At 44.7% G+C, this 22,818-nt stretch overlaps 1 protein-coding gene across 3 annotated transcripts in view; it reads left to right on the top strand.

The window, feature by feature from the left end:
- The window catches only part of GLI2 (GLI family zinc finger 2), a 192,290-nt gene that overhangs the window by 3,469 nt on the left and 166,003 nt on the right, over nucleotides 1-22,818 (top strand). Inside the window, exon 1 of one of the 3 annotated variants that reach the window (XM_035331957.1) lies at nucleotides 143-427. The exons of 1 other annotated variant lie outside the window; for it this stretch is intronic. The gene's annotated coding sequence lies outside the window, so the exon portion shown is untranslated. Of the gene's footprint in view, nucleotides 1-142; nucleotides 428-22,818 lie in introns of those variants that run through there. One more of the 3 variants, XM_035331954.1, reaches the window with a different exon arrangement.

Genomic DNA, 22,818 nt, shown 5'->3' with positions numbered 1-22,818 from the left:
CACCCCTCGCCGGGGCTTGAAAGCTCTCCAGCCTCATCCCCGCCGAACTTCAGCCTGCGTGCGGGTCCAGACGGTTCCCTACGGGCGTGTGCGAGCCGCCGGGAGCGGGCTGATGGGCAGCGGGAGCCCCGGCGGAGCCCCGCACCTCGGCGGGCTGCCCCCGCCCGGCCTCCCCTCCCCTCCCCGCCCGGCCTCCGCGCCCGCCGCCGGGGCAGAGCCTCCGCTGCCGGGATTCGCGGCGGCTTTTGGCGAAGAGCGGAGGAGGGGGGGGGGGGGGGAGAGAGAGAGAGAGAGGCACAAAAGGGAAGGACGGAGGGAAAGTCCCTCCCACGCCCCCCTCCCCCAAGTTTATGATGGGGGTCCGGAGGAGCAGCTCCGCTCCGCAGCAACCGCTCGCCTGCTGAAAACTTGCTGCTCCGCTTTTTGGGTAAAGTTGATGCTTATTGTGTCTTTTCATTGTGCGTTTTTAATTAATTATTATTTTATTTTTTTTTCCTCCCCTCCCGCTTTTGGCGGAGATGCTCTGCGGGGGTTGGGCAGCAATTTGGAAAGGGGGTCCCCTCGCACCGGGTACCCGGGGGGGAGGGGGGGGGAAGGGGACGGGGGGGTCCCATCCCGTGCCTCCCCTTCCTCCTCCCCCCCCCCGCAGGTGAGCAGCTGCTGCCGTGTGTCCGTGCGTCTGTCCGTCCGTCTGTCCGCCCGGGGTGGGCTCCGGGCCGTTGTTTTGCCCGGGGGCTGCGGTGACAGTCCCCGCAGCGGGACCGCCTGCCCCGGGGTTCCGGAGGGCAGCGGGGGTCCCTAAAGCCACCGCTCACTTCGCCTTTTAGTTTATTTTTTTTATTACCCCCCCTCTCCCCTTGGCACCCCCCGGGAGGGGCAATCTTTCGACAAGTATATTTGCTGAGGAATTTAAAAAATTCCCTGCTGCAACTTGATCCCTGTGTGATGAGGAGCGGCTCGGAGAGACCCGGACTCCAATCCTATTAAGGACTTAGGGAGTTGAGAGTTTTTACCCCGGACTCGGAGGCTTTAAAACAATCGGGGAGGAGGGGAGGGAGATGGGCTCATCTGGATGCCTTTTCCGCCTCGGGTGATTGCCATCATTTCCTGGGAAACCTGACTTTTCCAGCGCAAGGAGCTCTGCTTAGCAGTGGTCCTGCCGCCGGCTTTCCCAGCGCTTGCGGGATTTTATTTATTTGTATTTGTATTTTTTTTTTTTTGCGCTGCCCGCCCGTTGAAACTTCCCGGCACGGGATGGGACGGGGCCGCGCCGTGCCCCGCCTGCCACGGGCGCTGCGCTCAAATCTGTGCAAAACCCGCGCAAATCTGTGCAAAACCCGCGCAAATCTGCGCCCTCTGCGCGGGGCCGGGCGGGGTCCCCGCCTTCCTACAGACGCCCTCATGTTCCGTGCAGTCCCCCAGACCGGAGGCTGGCGTGCCCACCGCGGTGCACAGAGAAATGAGCATTTCATTGGCCATCGTGCGTGTTATTTTTGCAGGCACACATAAAGGGAGCAGTTGGGAAACTTGTCCACCCCCTCCAGTCCCCTTCTCCTATTATTATTCCTATTTATTATTGTTATTGTTATTATTTTGCAATTGAGGTTGTCGGGATGCAGGAGAATTTGGAAGCAAATGTTTGTCTAGCATGCTGCATAAAACAACATTTAAACAAATATTGTATTGGCATACACTGTGGAGTTGGTGCCAAAAAAGTAAAGTAAATAAGCCATGAAATTCAAAATATACAGAAGTGGAATAGACTGATTTGTTGTAAGACTTACTGATTTGATCTGTTTGTTCTAGCTACTTTACTGTAAAAAAAAAAAAAAAAAAAAAAAAGCTTTAAGGTCTAAACCTAATTCACTTAACTTCACTAAAAAAGAAACTAAGTCTGATCCATACTGTACGTTCAGCTGGGAAAGAGGATCCTGCTAAATAATTGCTTATGCTCCCGGGATGTTTGAAATGCACGGTAATTACTGTACGCAGCAACTACAGTTGGTGAATTGGTTTGGTTCAACTTCTCTGATGGGCGGATACAGTAATTTGGATTTTGGCTGGAACTTCAGGAAATGTTGACACCTGTCGAACTTTGAATTGCAATAAAAATGTCATATTGAAGGTTATTGCAAAACTGACAACTTTTAAGAAGTGAATGAAATTCATTATGGCTTTTCCACTGTAAACAACTCTTGCAAAATTTGTCATTTGATTGAAAACATGACCTATCTGTAGTACTAAAAAGTGCCTGATCCACTGAAGATGAACTGCTAATCTACGGGTATGTGTATATCCGAGCCTCTGGTGTATGTTTGTGAAAGAGCTAATCTTTAAAGCAAGGTGAGGCAAGATTCACTTGATCTTGAATGTTGTTATTGCTTAAAGTATGTGACTTTGAAGTGCCCAGAAATGCAACTGCTGTTCTTCAAAGAAAAACAGATCTCGAGGACTGTTTCCAACTTCCTTTCAGTGTCTTTTTTCCAGTGTGTCAAAGGGGATGTATACAGATGGACAAATACTGTTTGTGTTAGGTCATTCATTTAGAGAAAAATTAGAGCCATAGAAGAATTTGAACTAGATGCATATGCCAGTACAAATCTGGCATAATTTCAATGAAGCTACTCCAGTTTATGCTTGTGTAAAGGAAAACAGAACTTGACCTCAGATATGCAATACACAGCAGCCTGCGTTCCCCGGTGTCACGCTGAATGCTGAAGTCACATTTGGATTTTTTTATTTTTTATTTTATCTTTCCCAGTGTAACAGTATACAGTGAGAAAGCTTTGCCATAGTTTTAAAAGCTTGAAACTTTTGAAACTTTTATGGCAAAGGACTATTTCTGACTCTGTTTTCTGTGATTCTAAAGACCTTAAAGGCTTATACCATAACGTCCCTTTCACGTCTGCATAGAAGCTGTATACAGACTATGGGGGGGCTATGAGAGCAGCTGCTTAGGGGAAGGTTTATGTGATCGCTCCAGCATTGTATAAATTGAAAATGTTTTTCATGATCCTGATACTTCTATTTAGAAAGTTTGACTTTTTAAATGAGTTTTCTAGTCCCTTGACCCCATCCTTCATTGTTTAAGGATGTGGTAGAACATCTGACCTAGTATCATTAACATTATCCTCGTTCTGTGCTTGTAAGTACGGAGGACACTCGGTTAACTGCCTCCCCTTGGTTTTGGTGGCCTACTGTAAGCCAGTTGTTTGCCCTGTAGTCTGAAAGGTACACAGATACTTCATGCTTTTGTACTCCAAGAAGTGCTCTGTTCATAGAGAAGTTTCCAGTGCAGATTAGCGAAAGCAGTGGATTCAGTAAGCAGTCACCAAAATCTGTATGTATTTGTGCAGCAAACACCTATCTATTGCTTCATCACAAAGCCTCCACTTAATAATCTGCCCAAGGATTTCAAGGCAGCGAGTTTTTTCAAAGAAGCTGCTTAGGAACATTAAATGTGACTATAGCATCAAACTAATTAGTTGCCACTCCATTTCTATGAAGCTTCCAGGGCTTTATAGAAATGCAATATTTGCACTTCTCACTTGCTGCTGAGACATTGAGGTTAAGCAGCCTCTGCTTTTTTGTCTGCTTTTTTACTGATGGGAAAGATTCCAGGGCATTGTTTGAGAGCTGCGCAACCCCCTTATATACCTGGGTAAATATTTTAAACAGTTGCGCATTTGGACAACTTGCCACAAAGCATTAAGTGGTATTTAGGGTTTACTGCTGTTTGCTCCAGCTCTTTTCCCAGGGCCTTTTTAAAGAAAAGCAAAACAACAGGAGGTATTCGAGAATTAATTAAATCAACCCTGAATAAAATAACAGCAATGAATGAATCCTAGCATGAGTGACTCTGAGAAGACATTGTGTTAGGAGGCAAATGCTACACGTGTGGATGGGTGGCTCTGTACGTGGACACGTGTGTATGTTGGTAACACGAATAATTCTTGACCCATGTATAGAGCAGATTGCATATATGTACATCTTCTAGAAATTCACTGGTATGTGGTGTCTGAGCAGCGAGAATTGGATTTTGGTAACCTTCAGAGCTGAAGAGTTGACAATTTTTGTAGGTTTCCTACAGAGATACCTGTAGACAAGTGACTGGGTCATCAGGTCCAATTTTCTGCAGGCCAGTTCCAGTTGGAACCAAATACATGTTAGGTGCATATAGTGCAGGAGTGGCTGCAGAACTTCTCTTCATTCACACTCCTCTGCAGAACCACACCCCATTCCCTGTAAATTCTTATTAAAATATATATATATGTATATACTCGAATACTAAAACATGCTTCAGGAAGAGAACTGCAAAGTTGCTATTTTGTAATTCAGAAATTCAGAGCAGCAAAAGTTATTTGGGATTGCTGAATCTTCAGTGTCAGTGAAAAAGAGGCCGTGGTGCCTGGAAGTGGACACCCAAATTAGAAAACACATTTGCAAATAGGTTCCTTTGGGTCGCCATTGTAACGAGTGGATGCATTTATGGTACTGTCACTGGGCATGGATGCCCAAATACATGAGTCACTGGTGAATCTTTTTTCACAGTTTCACAATTATTTGAGCTTGACTGTCACCTTTCTGCAATTATAAATATTCCAAAAGAAAACAATACAAATTAGAACTGTAGGTACCAGGATCTTTGTACTGGATGTATTTCTTTTTACTTTCTAAGTGTTCTTTTTCATATGAAAAGAGTTTAGCAGCTTTATCCTTATTCAAGGCTTTTCTTTTTGTATCTGCTGGGGAGAAAACCATTAATTTTGTGGAATGGTGAGAGTAAGCCTTAAGCTGTCTTTGACATTTTAGTTTAACTTGAATAGGTTAAATTTTTTTTTTTTTTTAAGAAAACAAGTTGGTGGGAAGTGTGTTTTAACTGTGAGCGCCCGATTTCGACCATTAGCATGAGAAAAAAAGTTTTAGTGCATTTACTATTGTATTGAATGAAGAGTTCCAACAGTCAGGGAAAAGAAAGTAAAAGGCTGTAAAGAAATGATGGTCTATTCAGATTATTCAGCAGCCCAAAGCTCTGGTCATCTGCCTCTGAAATCTGTGATCGGGATATCACTTTTATCTTCCTGTGCCTTTCTCTCGCCTTTTTCACATGTTCACTTTTGTCAAGGTTTATTGATCACGTTTTCTTCTCTGCAAATCTGTGGAAAATTTAATGAACCAAAAACAACAGAGAAATAAAAGGAACTTTTTATTCATTAGCACTAGATTGAATTTTGTTCTATAGTCACTACCCTCTTGCCTCCCATGTGCGTCATTGTGTCACTCCTGTAGCACTTACAGTACATACAGTGGAGAGGGCTGCATTATTAATTCTGTTCCAGGGAAAAGTTTGTTTAATGTGTGTGAGATCTTATAGCAAATCCAGCCCTGCTGCTTGTCTCTTGTTCTGTGCCCTCCTGACATTCAGTTTCTTGACTGCGTTGCTTCTGCCGCTAAATACCTTAAAGTGTGTATTCCGCAGAGCATTTACCTCTGCAAGAATGAAATGTATTTGCTGCCTAGCAATTAAACCCAAATTTAAATGATTGCAGATTAGTAGTAGTTATTTACAGTCCTGATTGTTTTGGTGCTATGATCCTTGTTCATTACACATCTGCTTTGCCATGGTGCTGCCCCAGAGCGCTTTGTGATGCAAATGCTTTTGTTAACTTACAAATAGTTTCAGTATCTAGATCATCTCAGGTGACATACTTAAGTCTCTTCTTTTTTCCCAGATGGACTTAAAAAGCTGTAATTAAATGTGGCTTCCAGTATGATTAAGCTTTGCTAACATCTTCCATGGAATGATTTACTTGAACTCTGCCATTTTCTGATCCTGTCACTGCAAGATTTTTAAATAAAGGCCTTTTTAACATTAATTTCATTTCATTTAGTGCAGCTTGTAAGTGTAGGGAAATGAGTTAAAATTGAGCATATATCTGCCTGAGAGATTTCTCGGGTGTTTTCTGGCTCTAAAGAACTTCTCTGCTACTCTAAGTTAAACGCTGAGGTGTAGGTCTCGGGGGAAGGAAAACCCCGGAGTTCTGTAGAACAGTCCCAGATACTCCAATAATGTGTAAGTACCATCAGTGCTGATACTTCTAAGGGATGAGCTAAAAGCCACAAATGGTCATTGGTCCTGGAGTTTATAATTTCAGATGCAGGAATGGCACATCTGTGACTGCATCTTTTATTTTCTGTGCACAAAGTGACAATCCCTCCTGTAGGAATGCACACCTGCAATCTTAAACCGCCTCTAAATCCACTGAAAGGACTTTGTGCCCAGCAGGATGAATCCTACAGGGAAAATCTGGGCTCCTGTTTATAAAAAGAGTAATAAAAAAGACTTTTATACACTGTGAAATGTGGGATTCTACTGTAGATAATTCATTCAAATGAAACTAATGAAATCTCTTCGGAGGAGCAGGCCTTCTCTGGGATGCAGTGCTGCAAAGGGGAAGCTGGCGTGGGTCCAGTCCCCTGCTGATGGGCACCCCGTGGTCCCACTTCCTCACCTGTGCCATGTGGTGCCAAGTAGCCCCGGTGGGGGACCGCCCGGTCCTCCCCAGGATCTGCAAGGGATGGTCAGCCTCACAGCTTAATTCCTGCAAGAGCAGTGGAAAAAACTTCCAGTGTTACAAATGCAATTCAGATGCGTAGGAGATGCTGTGATATCACAGCTTGCTGGTTTGTATTTGTTTCAGGGAAGTTTAAATATCCAGTCTCTGGAAATTAAATCATTTTTTTCTTTAAGCATCCTATATATTTAGCATGTTCTCTTGGAGCAAGGGGATCACCTGGAAGTTGTCTGGCACTGTGCTAAATGGTTTGATTTAGCTACTAAAAGGCTTTGAAAAAAACTTGAAAACTTCCCACCAAATCTCTTTTCAGCTAGGAAAACAACATCCCTAGCTAAAAATCAGTATATTTCTCCCTTCATACTAACCCATGGAGTCTTATTAGAGTCCCTTTTATCAAGCTTGCTTAAATGCAAAGTCTGTTGATGGCTATGGTGTTAAAAGAGCATCAGTTCCCAACACCAAGATAGCGCCTTTTCAGAGCAATCCTTAGCAATGCCTCTTTGTGCAGTGAACAATGCAATAAGTCAGACAGGACTTTCTGAGCCACCTCTATAAGGAACTGTAAGGGCTACTGAAGTACACTTGTGTTAAGTTGAATTGATTGAAATTTAATGGCTGTTAGTCGCTATGAATGGTAATGATTTTCTAGAGTATCTTCACCATGCTTGACATTAATAACGGGAGAGCGTGTATGTGTGATGCTGGTGTGTTACTCATTTTTAAAGATGCTTTCTCCAGCCCTCTTTCACATAATTTAGTTGTTTTGATGCTTTTTTTTTTTTAAAAAAAAAAAAAAAAAACAAGACTAACAACAGCAGAAAAAAACCCACACCTTGGGCTTCAAAGAGCACGTACTTCTTGTCAACATAATTTTGTGCCCATGATTTTTATTTTTTCGAATTCCAACATAAATCAGACTACAATATAGTAAGAGTGATGAATTTGTTTTACATGCCATCATGAATTAATGTTATGCAAATGGAAGCTTTACAGGTGCCATGATTTACTTAATAATTTCAAGTTGTAATATTTAAGCTCATTCATTATGTTTGAGTAAAAAAAACACAGCATGTTCATATTTTTAAACGTGAAATGTGAGATTTGTTTGCATTTGCTGGGTGTAGTTGCTGTGTAAGCACATTTGATGGCTAAGAAAGAATCAATCAGTGTTCGCATTCGGCATATTATTCCTGTAGATGTTACCAAGACATTTCAAAGAGAATATTTGCATGTAAGAGAGAGGAAGATACTGGTAAAACATCTTTCAAGGATATCAAGAAGCAGAAAACTGCCAAAGTGAAGTTATTTCTTTTGGCCCTAAAAAGAAAAAAAAAAAAAAAAAAAAAAAAAAAAGGCAGATTTGTATGGTTTTCCTATGCAAAGTGGCCTTTATTTGATCCTGGAAGGCTCGCTGCAAGCTGCTCCTGGGTCTGCAGTCTGCACCGTAGGCTGAGGATGAGCCGAGGAGCTGGTGAGAGCTATAGGCATCCCAGGTCAGAGGTGAATGTGAATGTGATCGCAGGGTTTTCAGGCTTTGATATCATTCTTAGTGCGCTTCCCAAAGGCTAAGGACAAGGGGGAAAAAGTTTGACACATAAATACATCTTGAATCTCTGAAGATAAGAATAGATTTTGACTTTATTTCTCAAAAAAATTGAGGTCACTGTGGTCTGATGACAGGCTGAAAGCCCATCACTCAATTTTTTTCTATATATATATATTTTCCAAATGATCAGACAGGGGCTTATATTTGATACATTGTATGTGTTGAGTTAGTGACAGCATATTCAGGTTTTGAGGTCTGTGGCCCCAGGGTCAAGGCTTCACGTCAACACCTGGTCCACCCTGCCCAGGTAGTAAGAATTTCACTGATTATGCCATAAGAGAGCCAAACCTGATAAATTTGCTAATGTGGGTGAATTAAAAGTGATGTGTTTCGAAAGGTGTTTGCTTCACTCAACAGGACTGTGGGTCTCCATGACTGCTACACCCACTAATCCTCTGGGTAGGATTGGGGCAAGAATTGGTCCTCGATCGCCTGCACCCATGGGACCATGGGCAGGGCACAGGGTGCTGCGTGGCTTCCGACGCTTCTCACAACATCTCCTTTTGCTGGGCCTCTTCTTGGAGAACTTAGAGGAGAAATAAACCTTGATGCGCCATTCCAGAAGGGTTTAGTTGGGTGTTAAAGGGCCTTTTGGGAAGTGGTGCACAGTGTACATACCGTGATCAAGTTAATTATGTTGCTTTGGCAACCACAGCTTTGGTATTTCCTGACTAGGGCTTGTTGATGGAATCATATTCCAATATCTGGAATCATCAACACTAAAATCTCTTGCAAAATCAGGTCATATTTGTCAAAAACAGGCGGAAAAAGAGAGACTGGGGATTTTTCTGATGGTGTTAAAAAATCAGTATTTTAAAATTAAGTGCAGGTTTTCTGTTGAAATAATTTTCTATTTAGAATTATGAAATTGTAGGGAATGTGATAGCCCTGCAGTTGATTTTTCAGTAGGCTCCAAATGGTTGATTTAAAATTCCCTTTAGGGAACATTTCAGCATTTTGGGATTTTGTTCCAATTCACAATAAGTCAGACTTGGATATCTAAAAGTCCTTTGTAGACTATAGTAACTGTACTTCTAAATTTGGTCTTCCCTTCTCAAAACTTTAGTAGAATATAGAGCTGAGCGTAGTATGTGCGTTACTTGACCATGGCTAATTTTTTGGCCTTTGTGTATAGTTGGGGTCTTTTCCCCAGTTACTTTTAAAGAAAAGGGAATGAAGGAGGAAGCCCTTGCACATACTGTGGATGTATCTTCTCAGCAAAGCTTGCACCTAATGAACGACAGTACTGCAGCACCTTAGCCTCTATTTTCTATTTAAAAAAATGTTCTTTCTCCAGGATTTTATTCCTAGGCATCTGGCAGGGCTTGCTAGAATTTAAAATGTGTGTAGGACTGATTCTGAGAAATTCAGCGGTGCTGGAGGTGAGTTCATCAGTGTGGGACAAAGCACATGGGGAAGTCTGGGCGGCAAATGGCAGGTCTGGATCTGCCTCGAGGGGATGGGGATGGAGGCTGTGCCACTCGCCAGGAGTACGCGAGGTGAAGGATCCTCCTCCTTTCCTTTCCAGAGGGCATTCCAGAGATGCAGCTGGCAGGGGGATCTTTGCCAAGGCAATCTTCCTTTCATCTGTTCTCAGGGTAGAGATACCCAAGAGTGAGATGCCATCCAAGGCACTGAGGATGAGAGGTGAGCAGGGCTTTCCTGGGGGACCCTGCTGGTGGTGAGCCAGCACCATGCTCTGCTGCCCCTTCTGGGCTGGATCCTTTTAGGCCAGGCGTGTCTCCCCACCACTGGCTGATGTGCCTCAGAGTAGGCTGGGAGTTGTAGTGCATTGGGCACAGTCCGATGCTGGCATGCTCCAGCTGTCAGGCTGAAGGAGGGGACGTGTAATGATGTGGGACTCATAGCCCTGGCCATCTTGGTGTCCCCCTTTCTTGTTGAAGAAGCAAGTTTGCAGCCTAAGGGGGACCTGCTGGCTTCACTCCAGTTCCCACCTCCCTGTCGCTGCCGACGGAATAACCAGCAGGCTGAGGGGGTTCACCAGCACCTCATCTCCATGGAGAGCAGGTGACAGAGTTGGCTGCTCAAGATGTGCTCTTCAAAGTGACTTTTCCATCCCTTCCTCAGCTTCTCTCTCCTGGCGTGGTGCAGCTGAGGGGCTGCCACGCGCACCATGGCGATGGCTGGATTTTATGCTTCCTGCAATGAGGGCCGGCCAGTTGTGGGTTGGCGTTTTAATTTTCTTCGTGCTACATATTGTCAGCTGCTAGGATGAGGCCTGTGCATCTCCTGAGCATGCTGGACCGCCGAGCTGCTGGTGCAGTAGTTCAGACAAAGTGCAGGGCTGAAGGTGCTCTTTGGCTGGCTGCCTGCTTCAAGTGGCACACCTCTCCTCAGCTCAGCCTCTCCGCTGTTTCGACATCTCCTGTGAGCTAATGGATCTTAGGCATCATCCTTTTCTTCCTCTCCTTGGAGGTTATAGACTTCTGGACACCCTTGAGATGGAGTTTTAAGGTCATTGGTGGCATTTTTAGGCCACAGAACTGCAGTGCCCTGTCTTCTCGCCAGCTAATCAAGTGACTAATTAGTTCTTATATCGCTGCAGTTATCTTTTGCTCTAGCTTTGGTTCAGATCTGCAGGATGAAGCCTGCTAAGAGACAACACTTGAGAATTATTTGATTGGAAACTTAGAGGCAGATATGGTCAAGAGCCTCCAAATGAGCAATCGTTTCTGTCCGTATTTATCTGTCTACCTCAATTCATCCCTGTATATTAAGGCATTCATCACAGCAAAAAGAAAAAACAGCCTTCCTGAAAAGCTTCCTACAGTTATGGCAGTGAAGATACCAAACACACAGCACTTTTCACTCCGTTCTACTTCAGGTTATTTCTTCAAGATTTTTTTTTTTTTAGGCAGCTGTGTATGTGTATTTTAGTTTATTTCAGTGGACGTGCATTTTTGCATGAGGTTGCTTTATCATGCACCCTCTAAAACGCTCGGAAGCGGATACTTGGACAGTGCAAAGCTTTGTGTGCATCACGGCTGCATTAACCCATTTTATTTCCCACTTTTCTGAGGTGTTGATGGCATCTGGTTGCGACAGATGCTTTATGATAAAGCCTTCAGATCAACATGCCTTTGGAGACATCAGTGCTCTGTGTTGGTACTTGCAGACTGCTGTATCCAAATACTCTTCTTTAATTGTCTTATTAAGTGGAGAATTAAGCTCTGTGCTTTGACTGTTTTGGTGCCAGTGATTCTTATTGCAGGCTTTGGCACGGCACCGCGTTGTGTTTTAAAGAGACAGCATCACTTCAGTGATGTGGGAACTGAGTTGGAGGATAAAATCCGCTGAGAACAATGGCTGACTGAGAGTACGGTACGTAAAATCTGATTTTATGTTCTTCCCTCCAGACCATTAGGTGGGGGTTTCAGTTCAAATGCCTGCGATGATTTCAGAAATAAAAAGCAGAAATTCTCACTGCTGCCAGACCACAGGCTCCTCCGCGCCAGACTTGCAGACGAATGTCACATGTTGCTGTATGTTTTGAAAGCATACCATGTGTTATTCTTTAGCTGTCTCAGCCCTCCCCCCAGCTATATAGTCTTCTCCCTCGTCAACCTCACAGAATAACTTTTAATGGAATAAACTTTCTTCTTCCTCCCCTCCCATGCAGACTGGGGGCTCGGTTACCCCGTACCTGTCACTCCCTGGGAAGGTCTCTGCCTGCGAACTCACAGCAGTGATTTTGACTTGACTTAACGTAACTCTGCCTCTCGTGCTTTAAATCAGGCACTTTTGACACTGATATTGCAGCTTATGTTGCGTGTTAGGATCAAGAGCTCACAAATCATTAAACATATGGCTAAAACTTTTTTTTTGGTGAGGAATATAATATGTTTCAGTTTAACTCAGCTGTGGGTCTAGATAACAAATGCTTGCCATTAGAATTACCGTGTTTCCAGAAACAATTTTTTTTTACTCCTCCTTTTCTACTGTCTTGGATTAATGTTTCCTCCAGCTAATGACAGGACTGGACATGCAAACTAGATTAGAGCATAGTATGAATAGTATGAGCTGAAAATGCTGGCATCTCGCTTTATTGTCTACAAGGTTAAGCAGTTTACTGTGAGCTTGCAAGAAGTCAACTGAAAGCCACCAGAAAAATTAATCCAGGACCCTTGGGTGCCCTCCCATCATGCGGGCAGTTCCCAGGGAATTTGTCTCTAAAACATCCTTGCTGTCCCCCTGTCCCACAGCGATACAGAGCTTTCCTACAGGAGAGAGATCAGAGTATGGCCACCCATCAGACACCTGGGTTTTAACCAGGTTTTACCTGGTTATACCACGGTAAATAAACCCGCTAATAGGAAAAAATGGTAATATCTGGTAAAAGCAAGGTAATACCATGTTTGTGCTGCCTTTGGCAGTGGGACACTGCTCCTCCTGCTGCCTGCGGTGCCACGGTCGGGGTGGCAGAAGAAGAGGTGAGGACTGCAGCCCGGTGCTGAGGCTGCTGTGGGCGGTGAAGGATGCTTCACGTTGTGGCAGCTCCCCGGGGCTGCTGGCCACAGAAGGCCTGCCCCTGATTTCAGCAGAAGCAGGAGGCAGCCAGCGCTTTTGCTCGACATCTCTGCTAAGTTTGGCACACCAAAAAAGCACAGCTGCTTGGATTTCTGCAGAAAAGGGCATTTGAGTTGGTCCAGGACTTCAGATCACATTTCTGATAGGCAAGGAACTGTTGGGAAAATAAACTAACACAAAATACAAGCTGGTGAGGCTAGGAAGTCAGGGGCAGCTGATACAAAAGATCATACATACACGCCTACATGTGCTAGCTGTAGGTATGTTCTAGACCTCTGCTGAAAATTCATTGTATTTTATATATACTCCTTCTATTCTTCATTTTTTTTCTCTTTTTTTTTTTTTTTTTTTTTCTAAGCACTTGAGGAATGTTCTACAAGCTCCTGAATCCAGCTGCTTTTGGAGCCCAGTTGTTGTAGGTGATGCTCCTGCCAGCCAGAGATCTTTAGTGCTAGGTGCACCAACTGCTGTCCTAGCTTCCAGGTGTACCAGGGACCGGATGAGTCCCCATATTTATTCATCTAAAATCCTAGATTTGAATCCACATTGAAAGGCTGGATCACAGCCGGAGTCTTGGGTGTCAGGCTTGGAGTTCTCCCTCCTGTAGAAAGGAATGATTTATTAGCTTTCTCTGAAATCTGGACAAGGATAGAAAGTTCATGTTTCACATTTAGGTGTAACTGTGAATGCGATGTTTGAATGATGAGGTGTACAGTGTTCAGAAAGAAACCTGGCACCGTCCCACCCCAGTGCAGGGTTTCCACTTGGCCGTGTCTCTGACGGATCAATCTGATGAGTCCTGCTGTGACTGGGACCTCTGTCCTCACCACTGCCTCAGGTTTACTGGGGGCTCAAACTGCGCACGGGAGCCAGGTGTTTTGCGGTGGCAGAAATACTGGTGGGACACGGCAAGTGCCAGCGCTGGGCTCATCAGCCCAATGGACAGCAAGTGCCATGTCCTGCCAAGCCGAGGTATTTAGCCTGTGTCTGTGGGGAGGAAGATGAAGATCCCCATCTCCCTGTGGGGATATTGCAGGGAAGACTTCTGGAGAGCAAGGGAGAGATTGTGCTACAGTGAGGTGGGAGGGCCGTATGGTATAGAGGTAAAGAGGCAACAGAAAACCTTGAGAAAGCAGGAGTAATTGGTGCTTCTCCTCACAAAACAACTTGATAGTTTTTAAGTGACATTTTTCTGTTCAGGACTGAGTTGTGTTGATTGCAGGAAGGCTCTAACACTGCTTGATCTCAGGCTAGTGCTGCTCACTGAGAAAACCTAGGGAGGAATTTGGGCTGTAACTGGAGATAGGGCAGTCTTTGTCCTAGTGAATAAAAGATGTATTTAAAGAAGCATGTTAGCTTCTGCCAGGGTACAGTTTTCTAAATGTGCAGTCAGGTGGCACTGGTTGCCCTCACCAGTAACTTGAAGGAATCTCAAGAAAAGATTCCTGCCTGCTGACAGCCAAATCACCTTACCTTCCTTTGGAGAGCTTGTGGATGATTTTGAAATTTCTTGCATCCAGAGTCCTCAGAGATACAGTTTTAAGACGAGGAGTCAGAGACGAAAACTGCTGCTCACCTACATCTGACAGGCAAGTTGGATGAGGAGTCAGCTGCTGTTAACGTTAACCTACCCCTCCTACCTCACGGGCTGGTTTTGATCTCTCTGGAGCCCCTAACAGCGGTGATTCTGTCTCATCTACTGGAGAAACCCCAGAGATGCAGTTTCCAAACACCTCTACTCCTTGAGGAGACTCTCAGGTGCAGCACTGCAGGTTGCCCTCTCCTCCCTGCTCCCCAGGGCTGCTGCGGGTACAGGTGTTGTGTGGGGCATTTAGAGCAAGTTTGCAGTGCCACGGCATGAAGCCCCAAGTCAGCAACTAATGTGGTTTTCTAGACACAGGAGAAAGGGCGACCAAATGTTTTCACATGATAGGCACATGCAAGAGGGCAGCTTGACTTAGTCCTTTGGAAATACAGGTAAGTGTTGCAGCTCCAACACCCTCATCAAGGGAGCACAGCTGCTGTTTGTACCACAGGTTCATAACAAAAAGCTCGTGAGCGATGACTGCTTTGTGAGATCGTGTGGCTTAGAGGGCCTTCCTCCAGCCTCATGCACGTTGTTGTGAACCCCTGTGAGCTGCTTGTGCTAATATGTTAGACAAGGAGCTATGCTTTGAAACCATCCAGAGCTTGTGCTAGCACAGAATGGCTGCCTACCCTGCAGCCCTGTAAAAACCAAAAGTGATATTCGTGCTCTGCAGCGTAGCTTGTTTGCATACCAGTATGCAGGGGCTGTTCGAGATAATTGCTATAAACTAGAAATCTCTAACAGGTTTGGGACTTGCATTGCTGTGACAGTCCTTTCTTCTGTGGTGTTGTCACGGGGGCACATGAGAAGCTGTTTGAACCAGATCTCCTTGATTTATGAAAGAGGTGGTTGTAACTTTGGTGATTTCCAGTGGGGTTTCTCAGAAAGCATTGCTTTCCCTGCCCTTTCCTTATCTGAGAGAACCTTTCCTGTAGTCTGCAAACCTCATCTTATCTTCCAGGGAACTTGTGGGACATACACGTGTTGCAGCTCTGGTTATTAGCAACGCCAGCATGGATTATCAGAGAAGACGGAACTACTGCATTGTCATGTGGGGAGATCATAGATCTTTAAGGCTGTTTTCTAAGGGAGATCTTTGCCTTAAAGTCACCGATCTTCAGTGAAGCAGCTATTGCCCTGTAGAGGAAGAGGCTTGAAAGCTCTGCAAGACCTGCAGCTAGAGCAAAAGCACATTTAGCTCGCAGCCAGCCACAGCATGTGCTGCCTTTTGGCTCCCGTGGAGTTCAGGGACATGAAGAAGACCCAAAGAGACAGGCTCCCAGATAGCCTGCTGGGGCCTGGGGTAAATACTGTTGGGGAAAGAAGGGACATAAGACACCAAACCTGTAGGGAACCAGTTTTCATTAGTTCTGCAACCCGTTGGACAACTTGCGTTCTTTTATTAACTTTTTATTACGGCAAAAGTGACTGGAATAAAAATAGTCTAGGTGCCAAGGGGATAAACAGTGAATTAAAAGGATTAAGGTCTGAACATTTTATTGCTTTTAGAATGATGTTATTAGATTTACTAGCTTAAGTTAAATTTACATGGCTGAATTACTTCTTAACTTAGTAATGAGTTTTGTGGAGAAAAACACATCTGTTAAGGTGTTTTAGAAGGACTTCATCCAGAATATGTCATCGCTCTTTAGGCCATTACGGAGGTGTAGAGCAGCCATCCCTCCTGTCATAAGCTAAAAGGATGCCGACTGGACACTTGATTCTTCTGGAAGTCCCTGTGATCTGCACATCGTGGAAGGGCCAAAAGCAGCTCCCGTAGGTAAGATAGCAAGAGAACAGCTCGCAGTGTTACGTTAGTTATATCACCAGCTGCAATATCTTAGGTAATCTTAGTGTTCTTAGACTCTTGAGAAGTTTTAAGATAACTTGTTTTTTGAGCCCTTCGTGTTCTGAAGATAGCGTATGGCCAACTGCTGACTGACAACAGCAGCAGCAAATCTGTTTCAGGTCACCTGCAATAAACTTACCACCTGACACCTGGTGACACAGTCAAGCCCAGTAAATAGCTGTTGTGCTCCTGCCCTTTCAAAGGGCTCGGGGGTGCCGGAGGTGTGTGTGTTGGTTTCCTCTGAATCCACAGTGCTTGCGTGTGGCTCTTTCCCCCACAGCTCCTCACACAGCACACTTGCATGTTGGACAGAGTCCAAATTTCCTCCCTCCTGGGGATTCCTTTGCTGTTAATTTAAGTGATGGCAAATGCAAACTTCTTGCCAGAGCTTGCTGTGTGTTTTTGGATGCTTTTTTTAGCTGTTCCCTGAGGGGTCAGCTTTTGTCCTTCCTCACTGTACTTTTCTGCTTTAGGGAGAGAAGCCATGAGCTGGAGCTAATAGGTCCCACCTGGCTTTGATAGCGTCTCTGCCATGGCTTCAGTACCTAAGTGTCTGTCACAGTTTTCGTAGACTTTTGCTTTGTTGTTTTCTGTACAAAGCTGGGCTTATGATAATGTGAGCATGTATGTAATTTTTATCTTAACAGCAGACTGAATCATTCATGCCTGTAATAGTGTGTCTAGTTCCCATTAGATGGTTGTCTGCAACACTATAACTCGGCGGTTTTAGATGCTGAGAGGAAGTTAAAATTAGAAAAATCCCTATTTTTAATAGCTACACGAAATAGCTTTTCTCTTTAAAAGTCCTGTGGTGAAGACACGGCGTTAATAGGGGTAGAGTGAGCATGTTGAAAAGCAGCGACCGCCCATCTACCCTAAGTCCAAACTGACGATTTTCAGGCTATCATCTCAAACTGGGGACGGCCCAGACAATGTACCACAGACTGGAAAGCGCTTGGTGGCCACAGTCTCCTTTCTGACAGGCCAGTGGTAGCCAGGAGAGTGTACAGCTGGAAACGTTGGAGGGCAGCTCTTCTGTTTGAAGTTATCTGTGACTTTGACCTCCCTCCAAGGGGCCTGCCCTTGTCACCAGAGTGGGCTTTGGGCTTTGGTGCCTCCCCAGCTGGGCTCTGCTCTCCAGGATTATTCTCCACGGCCTTCGTCCGGCTGTGAGGCTTGTGCTTGCACAGCCGGGAGTCGGTTCAGTTGTGGTTTTACTCCCATCAGCTATTTTCAGCAATTCTCCTCTTATTTGTCCAGATGATTTTGCTGGAGGAAATGTGCAGTGGGATGTGTTCACAGGCAGGGAATAACAGCAGCGGCTTTATGGAGATGCAGGTGTTGGAGGAATGTCATCTGTTTGTGCTTCATTTGCGCTGGGCTTCTGCAGGGTGCTGTGCTTTCTGTGACCATCCAGGGTGTTTTCAAAAGCAAAGTATTTGGCTTAGTGCAGAGGTATTAACCCCAGCCAGTGTGTAGGTGGGAAGGCCCTGGTGTGGTCTTCCCCTTCCTGGTGGGTTGAAAGTTTCTGATGGAAGAGCTGGTGTGTAGAAATGCTGTATGGTGACACCTAGGAGGCAACTGGAAATGATGGTGAGAGAGATCTAGTGTGGCCTCCTGGGTGGATACAGAAATCCTTGTGTGAGTCTGGGACCAGTATGGCAGGCGGACTTGGCATTTGGTGAAGTTACCAGGTGACTTGTGGAGAGCATGCAAGCATTAGCACAGCATTTCAAACTAGGATTCAAGTAAGAAAAATACCCTAGACTGTCTGTGGAAATTAGCAGAGGAGAAGAAACCTATGAGGAAGCATCAACCAAGGTTCCAGGGTCCGAGGGCATCAATGGCTGAGTGTGAGAAGGCTGTAAATTTGCTGCTTTTGGTAACCTAAAAAGACCCAAAGAGGGTTTGGGTGTTTGTCCCTTAGTGAGGAGGCAGCAGGGACTCACAACATAGCACTCGTAACCACAGCAAGTGTAATGCATTCAGGTCTGCTTCACTCCCTTACAACAGAGATTGACAAATTGGAGGGAGTTCAGGGGAAAAAAAGTAACAAGAGAGCTTGAGGGATTGACTTATGAGAGAAGACCAAAAGAGCTGAATATGGATAACTTGGCTAAAGGATGACAAATGGGGTGGTTGAGATATAAATCTACAAATATCTGAAGGGTGTAAACACCAAGGCTATGAAGAATTATTTAGAGTGGTACAATGGGGTGTAACTAGAAGTAATGGGATGAAATTTAAGAGAAGGCAAATTTCAGTTGAATAATGGGAGAAGCTTTTTGACAGTGTGATGTATTAGGCCGTGGGTTGCTCTTCCAGCAGTAGTCCTATTGCTCACTACTTAGGGCACAACCCTGTTTATTAAGAAGCCAGAGTTTTTCACAGTCTATTTTAAGGGCAGTTTCAAATAATGCCTTTTGGTTTTTATTTATTAGACGCTGAGATGTGCAAGCCGTACACTGAAATCACTGTGGCCCTCCAGACATGCACCATGTCTTGATATTGCATCTTGATATTGCATCTTGATATCATGCAGCTCTTGAAATTGCAGCAGGGGAGGAGAGCCTGAGCAGCTCCTCAAGCCACAGCTCAGCCCAGATGGCCCCGCTGGCATAGCAAGTTGGGTCATGTTGGTAGTGTCCACTCTTTGCTCAGGACCTCCTCTTTCCTCTTGCACTTCTCCCCATGTAGGCATTGTACTGTTACCATTTGGGGGGTTGTTCAGTTCCAGTCTCTGGAATTGACATCAATGTTATTATACTGCACCTCTGTATAAAAATAAAAATCTTCCACTTTACTTCAAAGTAATCAGGACAAATAAGATCCCATGGATGCTCATAAGTCTATGGTCTTTTACAAACCTACAATACCGTACCTTAACTTTTTCTTTAAAAACTCCCATTTCTTCTCCTGCTTTTCACTTCACTTGAAATGCAAACTAAGGTCAAAGGATAGCTTGCCTGCTAGCAGAACATACTGCATTGTGTGTCATTTAAAAATGTCGTCCCCAGTCACTGAGGAGTGCCTCAGAGTGACTCTCCTGAATGCATCTTGCTTTCCCTTATCTTGAAGGGCTAAATTAGAAAATTAGGTAACTAGCTGTGTAAATCAAGTTAGAGAGTCTCAACTAAAATGGTAGTTTATCTTCAGCATAGGGAAGATGGTAGAGATTCATGTAATTAGAGAACCAAATGCAGCTGTAGCACTTAGCATACACTGGCAACACAGCTATTCTGTTGGAGAGGGAGGACAAAACTTTAAAGCATTGGCATGCTCAGAGCATAAATGAGACAAGAGCTGAAAGTGTCTTATAATTGTTCGTAAATGTGTTTTGTATTGCTCGTGCTGTCCCTGAAGAGGTCTGTGTCTGTATGCTTCAGGGAAATTTCAGAGTTATATCCTTTCTCAGCCTGTGGGAAGAAAGAACCACTGAAGGATTTAATTCTCCTCTGGATGGGGACGAATATTTTCTTTGCTGAAAAATGCAGTTTTGGTCTACTCAGAGCTGGATTAATTTGGTGAATGCTTTTCGTAGGGAATTTTGTGGGGGGGGAAATGTCAGAATAATTGTGTCTTCATTGCAGCCCCTCCCATCGCTGAGGGCTGTGGTGAGAGTGCATTTCTGGAGAGGAGAGCTCTGCTTTGAGCCACTTTTCACATCCAGATCAAGGGTGGATGTGTGCTCAGGACCCCTTGTCTCAGGAGAGCAGCATAACCACTAAGCTGCCTCAAGTTTGCCACCTTAATCTAAGTGGTTTCCATTCAGCAGAAGTAAATCATTTATGTCAGTATGACTCCAGAATTATTTTTTAAAAAAGTGTTTGTTTTCCCTCCTGTACAGGAGTGTCAATAATTTTCCCTACCTTACTGCTGAGACCACTTTAAAAAGGAGTTTAAATTATGTAGCTGGAGGTCGCTAGTAGCATTTACAGGAGACATTGGTGTTACTTTCTGGAGTTTGATCCCTGATACTCTTTCACATCTGTTGGTAGATTTGGACCCTACCAATTTGCAAGACAGGCTTTCCAGCCATACAGCCCCCATGAAGAGGACGGGGCAAAGGTGGTCAGGTTTCTTTCAACTTCTTTTGCAAATTCCTCCAAATCTAATTAGCGAAAAATGTCATTGCAAAGCCATGGCATAGAGAACGCAGAAGAAAGCATTTGGAGTTGTGAACAAGAGCCTATGGAAAAGGGCACCTCATGAATCTCCAGTGAGTTTGGGTGTCACTGCAGCAGTCCAGGACACTTTCTTTGGTGACGGAGGTCTTGGGGTGACCTTCCCATATGCAGACGTGTGCCTACAGCTCTCTGTCCTCCTCCACCCCCTTGCCAGGTGTGTCTGTACCACCCAGTACCCCAGCTGGTGCTTTAGAGCTAATCCTCCACAGCAGGCCTGGGTTGTGACCTGGGCCATTTGAGTGTTTCCACCTTGTTGCTGTGGGTCAGTAACCTGCAGCTGAGGGGCTGGTGAGGTGGCAGGAGGCCAGGCCATCACAGCAGAAGCCACAGGAATGGGGCTCCCAGGGACCTACCGTGCCAGAGCTGAGCTGGGCGGCATGGCGGGCTGTGGGGCTCAGTAAGTGTGCTTTTATCTGTAAATGAAAGAAAAAAAAAGCTGCCCTCCTTCCTTATCTGCTGAGGGCAATGAAAAGTCTAGAGCCGGCTTGTGCAGTGAAAGGATTAATTTGCTAACAATGTTGGACCTGTGTGGATATTTGATTAATAAAGTAGTAGTTTATCTTCTTACATTTCCCCATAGCAACTGCAAAAGAGTTTCAGATGTCTATGGCCTTTCCTGCTCTCCTTCTACCATGAAACAGATGTTTTGCTGCCTGACTCTCAGAAGGACAGACCAGCACCAAAACCCACCTTCTGGCAGGAAATGAAGAGAAGGCCAAACTGAGGGAGTCAGCCCAAGTGCAGGGCACACACCTTTCTTTTTCTTCCACCATATGGGAAAACACATAAATGTGTGTGCACGGAAGCCACACAGTGAAAGCAGATTATTCTGACTCGAAAGATGTTACTTTCTTTAGCAGTGTTTAAAGGCTGGAGAGATTTTAGCTAATTGTATTGGAGGGTTACACAGTTTCTTTGCTGTCTTGGTTCTTTTCTTGTGCCTTTATCCTCCATTTCTCTCATAGTAATTCCCCGCTTTTATCTCCTGCAATTCCTCCTCCTCTGCCTGGCACTGAGAGCCTGTGAGAGTAAATGTTTATAACGCGCATTTGGCTTTTGGTGAAACCTATTCCAGCTTTCAAAGAAAGCTCTTTCGTTTGGTCTGCACAGATGTAAGCTTTAAACAGGAGAAATTCCCCGGATTCAAAGGATGGCTTCAGGATTCCAAACACCGCTGGTGCTCTGTAGTGCTCTGTCCTTGTGAGTCGATATAAAACTGCCAGCTTGCGCTGCCTGCTTCCTTTGGTTTTGAGTTTAAGCAGTCCTCGAGTGGATTTAGGCCTTCTATACTTGCAGCGTATACTAACAGTGCCTATTTGTTGTTTACGTATAAATAAGATGTCTCTCCGCAAGATCTGTCAGAGGCCAACCTTGGTTTTAAAAAGGAATAAATAAGCTATGGAAGAGTTATTCTGTCATAAGGTGCATTGTGTCAACAGACATTTATTTTATTTACCTGTTAGAGTAGGAAGTGCCCTGACTTGTTACAGTTTGTTATTGCTTTCTGTTTTGTTGGGTGCTAACATGGTTCTCAGTCATTTTTGTGTTCTGTTTTCCCAGGAAAAAATTATATCAGCCTCTTTTCACAGTTATTTTCCTTGGCAAAAGTTAATACCTTATTTATTGTTAGCTGCCATAGGCTATATATGAACTAGCTGATCCTTGGAGATACATAATTCACACACTTACTTTGCACATCCATTTAAAAAAAATGAGGAGGTAGCACCCGCCATAGGTGATGGAAACTTTTCCCTTGTTATGTACTCATTTCACAACAAATCCGTATCAGTAGTGACTGAAGGCTGTGATAACTAATGGCTGTTTGCCCTACCCATCAATACTCATACAAGTACTTTCCACCCATACCTCTCAAAGTACTTTAAAAAAAAAAAAAAAAAAAAAAGGCAAGCCTGAGCTTTATTATACCAGATGCAAATGTTAAGAAACTGAATCACAGATGAATGTATGCTCAGGACTCCCGGTGACAGTGTTTGGAAACTGGGACCCTTGACTCCCTTCCCAGGAATGGGACCACTGTCACAAAGTGCTGTGTGCGTCAAGTCTCCTTTGAGACCGGTGTGTCTCGGTGAGTGATGGTCCCCATCCGCGTCCCACCTGCAGAACTTGGAGGCACAAATGTCTTAAGGTCTTGGCCACCTGCCAGCTTTGCAGAATGCTGTTTTCTAATGCAGAACAAATTATACAGGATTTATTGGAATGTCCAGAAAAATCGGCTGTCTTTGCAGTATGTCCAGCCTGGATGAATTATTTCTTGTCATTTTTCTCTGACAGTATGGGAAACTGATTGGCCATGACTCTGAGCTGTGTCTTCATCTCTTGCGAGGGCCACGAGGAAAGGGCAGCGCTGGAGCTGTGCTCCACTGGGCTGCATCATGAAGCGCAGCTCCAGCACCTCTAAGTTAGCATCAGATAAGTAAGCAATAAGGAGGTGTCCTGACAGG

Source organism: Oxyura jamaicensis, chromosome 7 (assembly GCF_011077185.1).
Source record: "Oxyura jamaicensis isolate SHBP4307 breed ruddy duck chromosome 7, BPBGC_Ojam_1.0, whole genome shotgun sequence".
Classification (NCBI taxonomy): domain Eukaryota; kingdom Metazoa; phylum Chordata; class Aves; order Anseriformes; family Anatidae; genus Oxyura; species Oxyura jamaicensis.
The sequence above is the reverse complement of the archived record's forward strand: the minus strand, read 5'-3'. Positions and strand labels throughout refer to the sequence as shown.